The sequence below is a fragment of the Impatiens glandulifera genome, chromosome 4, assembly GCF_907164915.1.
Source record: "Impatiens glandulifera chromosome 4, dImpGla2.1, whole genome shotgun sequence".
Taxonomy (NCBI): Eukaryota; Viridiplantae; Streptophyta; class Magnoliopsida; order Ericales; family Balsaminaceae; genus Impatiens; species Impatiens glandulifera.
In genome coordinates, this window is record NC_061865.1 from 37,519,132 (window position 1) to 37,525,260 (window position 6,129).

At 25.8% G+C, this 6,129-nt stretch overlaps 2 pseudogenes; both read right to left on the reverse strand.

The window, feature by feature from the left end:
• Positions 1-1,449: 1,449 nt before the first annotated feature.
• Positions 1,450-1,567, reverse strand: LOC124937241 (annotated as a pseudogene).
• An 844-nt stretch (positions 1,568-2,411) lies between these two features.
• Positions 2,412-2,530, reverse strand: LOC124937219 (annotated as a pseudogene).
• Positions 2,531-6,129: the final 3,599 nt, after the last annotated feature.

Consider the following 6,129-nt stretch of genomic DNA (forward strand, 5'->3'; position numbering starts at 1 on the left):
TAAACGACCTCGTCTAATGAAATCAAGCGTCCCCGTCTAATAACAGAATCCATTAGACCACCTGGTCTAATGGGATTAGACTTACGTCTAATTACAATCACTTCAGACTAATCTGAAGGAGTTAAATTGCACGTCTGACTTTCTCTTTCCATTAGACTGCACGTCTAATTACGGTTCTACTTCAGACTAGTCTGAAGGAGTTAAACTACACGTCTAACTTTCACAATTCATTAGACTACACGTTTAACTCCACAATTTAGACTGCATGTCTAATTACGGATTCATTAGACTGCACGTTTAACTCTACGAGTTAGACTGCACGTCTAATTACAGATCCATTAGACTGCACGTATAACTCTACGAGTTAGACTGCACGTCTAATTACGAATTCATTAGACTGCACGTCTAACTCCACGAGTTAGACTGCACGTCTAATTACGGATCTATTACACTGCACGTCTAACTCCACGAGTTAGACTACACGTCTAATTACTGATCCATTAGACTGCACGTCTAATTACAGATCCATTAGACTGCACGTCTAACTCCATGAGTTAGACTGCACGTCTAATTACGGATCCATTAGACTGCACGTTTAACTCCACGAGTTAGACTGCACGTCTAATTACGAATCCATTAGATTGCACGTCTAATTACAGATCCATTAGACTGCACGTCTAATTACGGATTCATTAGACTACACGTCTAACTCCACAAGTTAGATTGCACGTCTAATTACGGATCCATTAGACTGCACGTCTAACTCCACGAGTTAGACTGCACGTCTAATTACTGATCCATTAGAATGCACGTCTAACTCCACGAGTTAGACTACACGTCTATATGGTTCCATTAGATTGCACGTCTAACTCCACAAATTAGACTGCATGTCTAATACATTGCATCTAATACCAAATCGGTCTAATGAGCTTCATTAGAACCAAGTCTTAAAAATCTGATTTCGATACACCTGCATCAAAAACAGTTAGACGTATATATAATCCATTCATCATCAAAATTCCAATAGTCAAACTATTTCAACACTTAGTCAAAATAATTTGACCCAATAAATAACTAGTTCAAAATTAACGTTTTTTTTAAATCGTTCGTTTTCAAGTTTCTATTTTGAATTTTTTTATAAGCGCATTAAAAGTGAGTGTGACACTAACGTTTACTCAATTTGGTCCATTATAATTGTTAATTGGGTTGTTTTCAAAGAAAATTTGGTAAATTTCACGCTTTAATTTGGTATTTTTTTCGTAAAAATAATAAAAAAAATTAAATTAATTGAATAAATAGTTCGAAATTAACATTTTTTTAAATCGTTCGTTTTCAAGCTTCTATTTTGTGTTTTTTCATATTTGCATTAAAATGAGTGTGACATTACCGTTTATTCAATTTGGTCCATTTTAATCGTGAATTTTTTTGTTTTTAAAAAAAATATAAAAAAGAGTGTGACACGAGGACTTCTCAAGGTTCACCCATTCTAGTACTACTCTCTCCCAAGAACACTTAACTACGGAGTTCTGATGGGACCTGGTGCATTAGTGCTGATATGATCGCACCTGTTATATGATGAATAATTTATTCCTTTGATACATCATAATTTATTTTTAAAAAATAATTTTTGCACGAAATTTGAAATGTACGAGTTTTAAACAGCCGAAGGCCGTTTACGACCATAGTTTCTTCAAATTGACCCGTTTTTACGCTTTTATTTAGTATTCTTTCGTAAAAACATCAAAATGAATTAACAATGTTCGAAATTAGTGTGTTTTTTTAAATAGTACCTTTTCACGATTTAATTTCATGTTTTTTTGTAAAAATATTTAAAAAGTAATATAAACTTTTCAAAATTAGCGTGTTTTTTTAAAATCGTATGTTTTTACGCTTTAATTTTGTGTTTTTCGTAAAAACATTAAAAAATCTATTAATATTGTTCGAAATTATAGTGTTTTTTAAATCGTTCAATTTCACGCTTTAATTTTGTGTTTTTTTCGTAAAAACATTAAAAAAAATTAAATTAATTGAATAAATAGTTCGAAATTAATGTTTTTTTTAAATCATTCATTTTCAAGCTTCTATTTTGTTTTTTATAAGAGCATTAAAAGTGAGTGTGACATTAACGTTTACTCAATTTGATCCATTTTAATCGTTAAGTTTGTTTTTTTAAAAAAACATTTGGTACATTTCAGCTTTAATTTTGTATTTTTTTTGTAAAAACATTAAAAAAGTCAAATTAATTGAAAAATAGTTCGAAATTAATATTTTTTTAAATCGTTCGTTTTCTAACTTCTATTTTGTGTTTTTTTCATAAGAGCATTAAATGTGAGTGTGACATTACCATTCACTCAATTTGGTCCATTTGAATCATTAATTTGGTTATTTTTAAAAAACATTATATATAAAAAGGAGTGTGAAACGAGGACTACCCAGGGGGTCAACAATCCTAGTACTACTCTCGCCCAAGCACGCTTAACTGCGGAATTCTAATGGAATTCGATGCATTAATGCTGGTATGATCGCACCCGTTATATGATTACCATTTATTCCTTTGATACATCATAATTCAAACTTCTATTTTGTGTTTTTTTCATAAAAGCATTAAAAGTGAGTGTGACATTAACGTTAACTTAATTTGGTCCATTTTAATCGTTAATTTGGTTATTTTTAAAAGAAAATTTGGTCTACTTCACGCTTTAATTTTGTATCTTTTTTCAAAAAAACATTAAAGAAATCCAATTAATTGAATAAATAGTTCGAAATTAACATTTTTTAAATAGTTTGTTTTTAAGCTTTTATTTTGTGTTTTTTTATAACAGCATTAAAAGTGAGTTTGACATTAACGTTAACTCAATTTGGTCCATTTTTTAATCGTTAATTTAGTTATTTTGAAAGAAAATTATAAAAAAAAAGTGTGACACTTAATTTCGGAGTTCTGATGGGATCCGATGCATTAGTGTTGAAATGATCGCACCCGTTATATGATGAACAAATTATTCCTTTGATATATCATAATTTAATTTTTTAAAAAATGATTTATTTACGAAATTTTAAATTGATGAGTTTTAAACAACCAAAGGTCGTTTACGACCATAGTTTCTTCATATTAACCCATTTTCACGTTTTTATTTTTTATTTTTTTGTATAAACATCAAAAATCAATTAAAAATGTATGAAATTAGCGTGTTCTTTTTAAATCCTATGTTTTAATGTTTTAATTTCGTGTTTTTTCATAAAAATATTAAAAAATTAATTAACAATGTTTGAAATTAGCGTGTTTTTTTAATATTGTACGTTTTCACGCTTTAATTTTGTTTTTTTCATAAAATTATTTAAAAAATCAATTAAAACGGTTCGAAATTAGCGTGGTTTTATAAATTGTACATTTTCACGCTTTAATTTTATGTTTTTTTAGTAAAAACATTAAAAAATAATTAAAATTGTTCGAAATTATAGTGTTCTTTAAATAGTTCAATTTCAGGCTTTAATTTTGGGATTTTCGTAAAAACATTAAAAAAAAATTATTAAATAAATAGTTCGAAATTAATGTTTTTTTAAATCGTTCGTTTTCTAGCTTCTATTTTGTTTTTTTTCATAATAGTATTAAAACTGAGTGTGACATTAACGTTTACTCAATTTGATCCATTTTAATTGTTAATTTTGTTGTTTTTAAAGAAAATTTAGTCCATTTCACACTTTAATTTCATGTTTTTTCGTAAAAACATTAAAAAAATCAAATTAATTGAATAAATAGTTCGAAATTAACGTTTTTTTAAATCATTCTTTTTTCAAACTTCTATTTTGTGTTTTTTTTATAAGAGAATTTAAAGTGAGTGTGATATTAACGTTTACTCAATTTGGTCCATTTTTTAATTGTTAATTTACTTATTTTGAAAGTAAATTATAAAAAAAAAGTGCGACACTTAATTGCGAAGTTCTGATGGGATCCGGTGTATTAGTGCTGTTATGATCGTACCCGTTATATGATGAACAATTTATTCCTTTTATATATCATAATTTAATTTTAAAAAATGATATTTTCACGAAATTTGAAATGGATGAGTTTTAAACAGCCAAAGGTCGTTTATAACCACAGTTTCTTCATATTGACCCGTTTTCACGTTTTATTTTTTTGTAAAAACATCAAAAATCAATTTAAAATGTTTTAAATTAGCGTGTTCTTTTTAAATCCTATGTTTTCACGCTTTAATTTCGTGTTTTTTCGTAAAAATATTAAAAAAAATCAATTAACAATGTTTGAAATTAGCGTATTTTTTCAATATCGTACGTTTTCATTCTTTAATTTTGTATTTTTTTTGTAAAAATATTAAAATATCAGTTAAAACTAATCGAAATTATTGTGGTTTTATAAATCGTACGTTTTCACTGTTTAATTTTGTGTTTTTTTTCGTAAAATCATTAAAAAAAATTAATTGATATTGTTCGATATTATAGTGTTTTTTTAAATCGTTCAATTTCACGCTTTAATTTTGTGTTTTTTTCGTAAAAGCATTAAAAAATAAAATTAATTGAATAAATAGTTCGAAATTAATGTTTTTTTTAAATCGTTCGTTTTCTAGCTTCTATTTTGTGTTTTTTCATAAAACTATAAAAAGTGAGTGTGACATTAACGTTAACTCAATTTGGTTCATTTTAATCGTTAATTTTGTTGTTTTTAAAAAAAAATTGTCCATTTCACGCTTTATTTTTATGTTTTTTTCGTAAAAACATTAAAAAAAATCAAATTAATTGAATAAATAGTTCGAAATTAACATTTGTTTAAATCATTCATTTTCAAGCTTCTATTTTGTGTTTTTTTATCATAAGAGCATTAAAAGTGAGTGTGACATTAACGTTTACTCAATTTGGTCTATTTTAATCATTAATTTGGTTATTTTTAAAGAAATTTTCGTCTATTTCAAGCTTTATTTTTTGGGTTTTTTTTATAAAAACATTTAAACATCAAATTAATTGAATAAATAGTTCGAAATTAACGTTTTTTTAAAATCATTCATTTTCAAGCTTTTATTTTGTGTTTTTTTCATAAGAGCATTAAAAGTGAGTGTGAAATTAACGTTTACTGAATTTGGTCCATTTTTTAATCATTAATTTAGTTATTTTGATAGTAATTATAAAAAAAAAGTGCAACACTTAATTGCGTAATTCTGATGGGATCTGGTGCATTAGTGTTGGTATGATTGCACTCGTTATATGATGAACAATTTATTCCTTTGATATATCATAATTTAATTTTTAAAAATGATTTTCACAAAATTTGAAATGGACGAGTTTTAAACTGCCAAAGGCTGTTTACGACCACAATTTCTTAAAATTGACCTGTTTTCATGTTTTTATTTTTTTCGTAAAAACATCAAAAATCAATTAAAATTGTTCGAAATTAGCGTGTTCTTTTAAAATCTTATGTTTTCACGCTTTAATTTCTTGTTTTTTTGTAAAAACATTAAAAAATCAATTAACAATGATTGAAATTAGCGTGTTTTTTTAATATAGTACGTTTTTACGCTTTAATTTTGTATTTTTTCGTAAAAATATTAAAAAATCAATTAAAACTGTTCGAAATTATCGTGGTTTATAAATCATACGTATTCACGCTTTAGTTTTGTGATTTTTTTGTAAAAACATTAAAAAAATCAATTAAAATTGTTCAAAATTATATTGTTTTTTAAATCGTTAAATTTCATGCTTTAATTTTGTGTTTTTTCGTAAAAACATAAAAAAAATTAATTGAATAAATAGTTCGAAAGTAATTTTTTTTTAATTGTTTGTTTTCAAACTTTTATTTTGTGTTTTTTTTAATAAAAGCATTAAAAATGAGTGTGACATTAACGTTTACTCAATTTGGTCCATTTTAATCGTTAATTTGGTTGTTTTTAAAGAAAATTTGGTCCATTTCACGCTTTAACTTTGTGTTTTTTTCATAAAAACATTAAAGAATCATATTAATTGAATAAATAGTTCGAAATTAACATTTTTTTAAATCGTTCGTTTTCAAGTTTCTATGTTGTGTTTTTTTTCGTAAGAACATTAAAAATGAGTGTGACATTAACGTTTACTCAATTTGGTCAATTTTAATCGTTAATTTGGTTTTTTTTTAAATTATAAAAA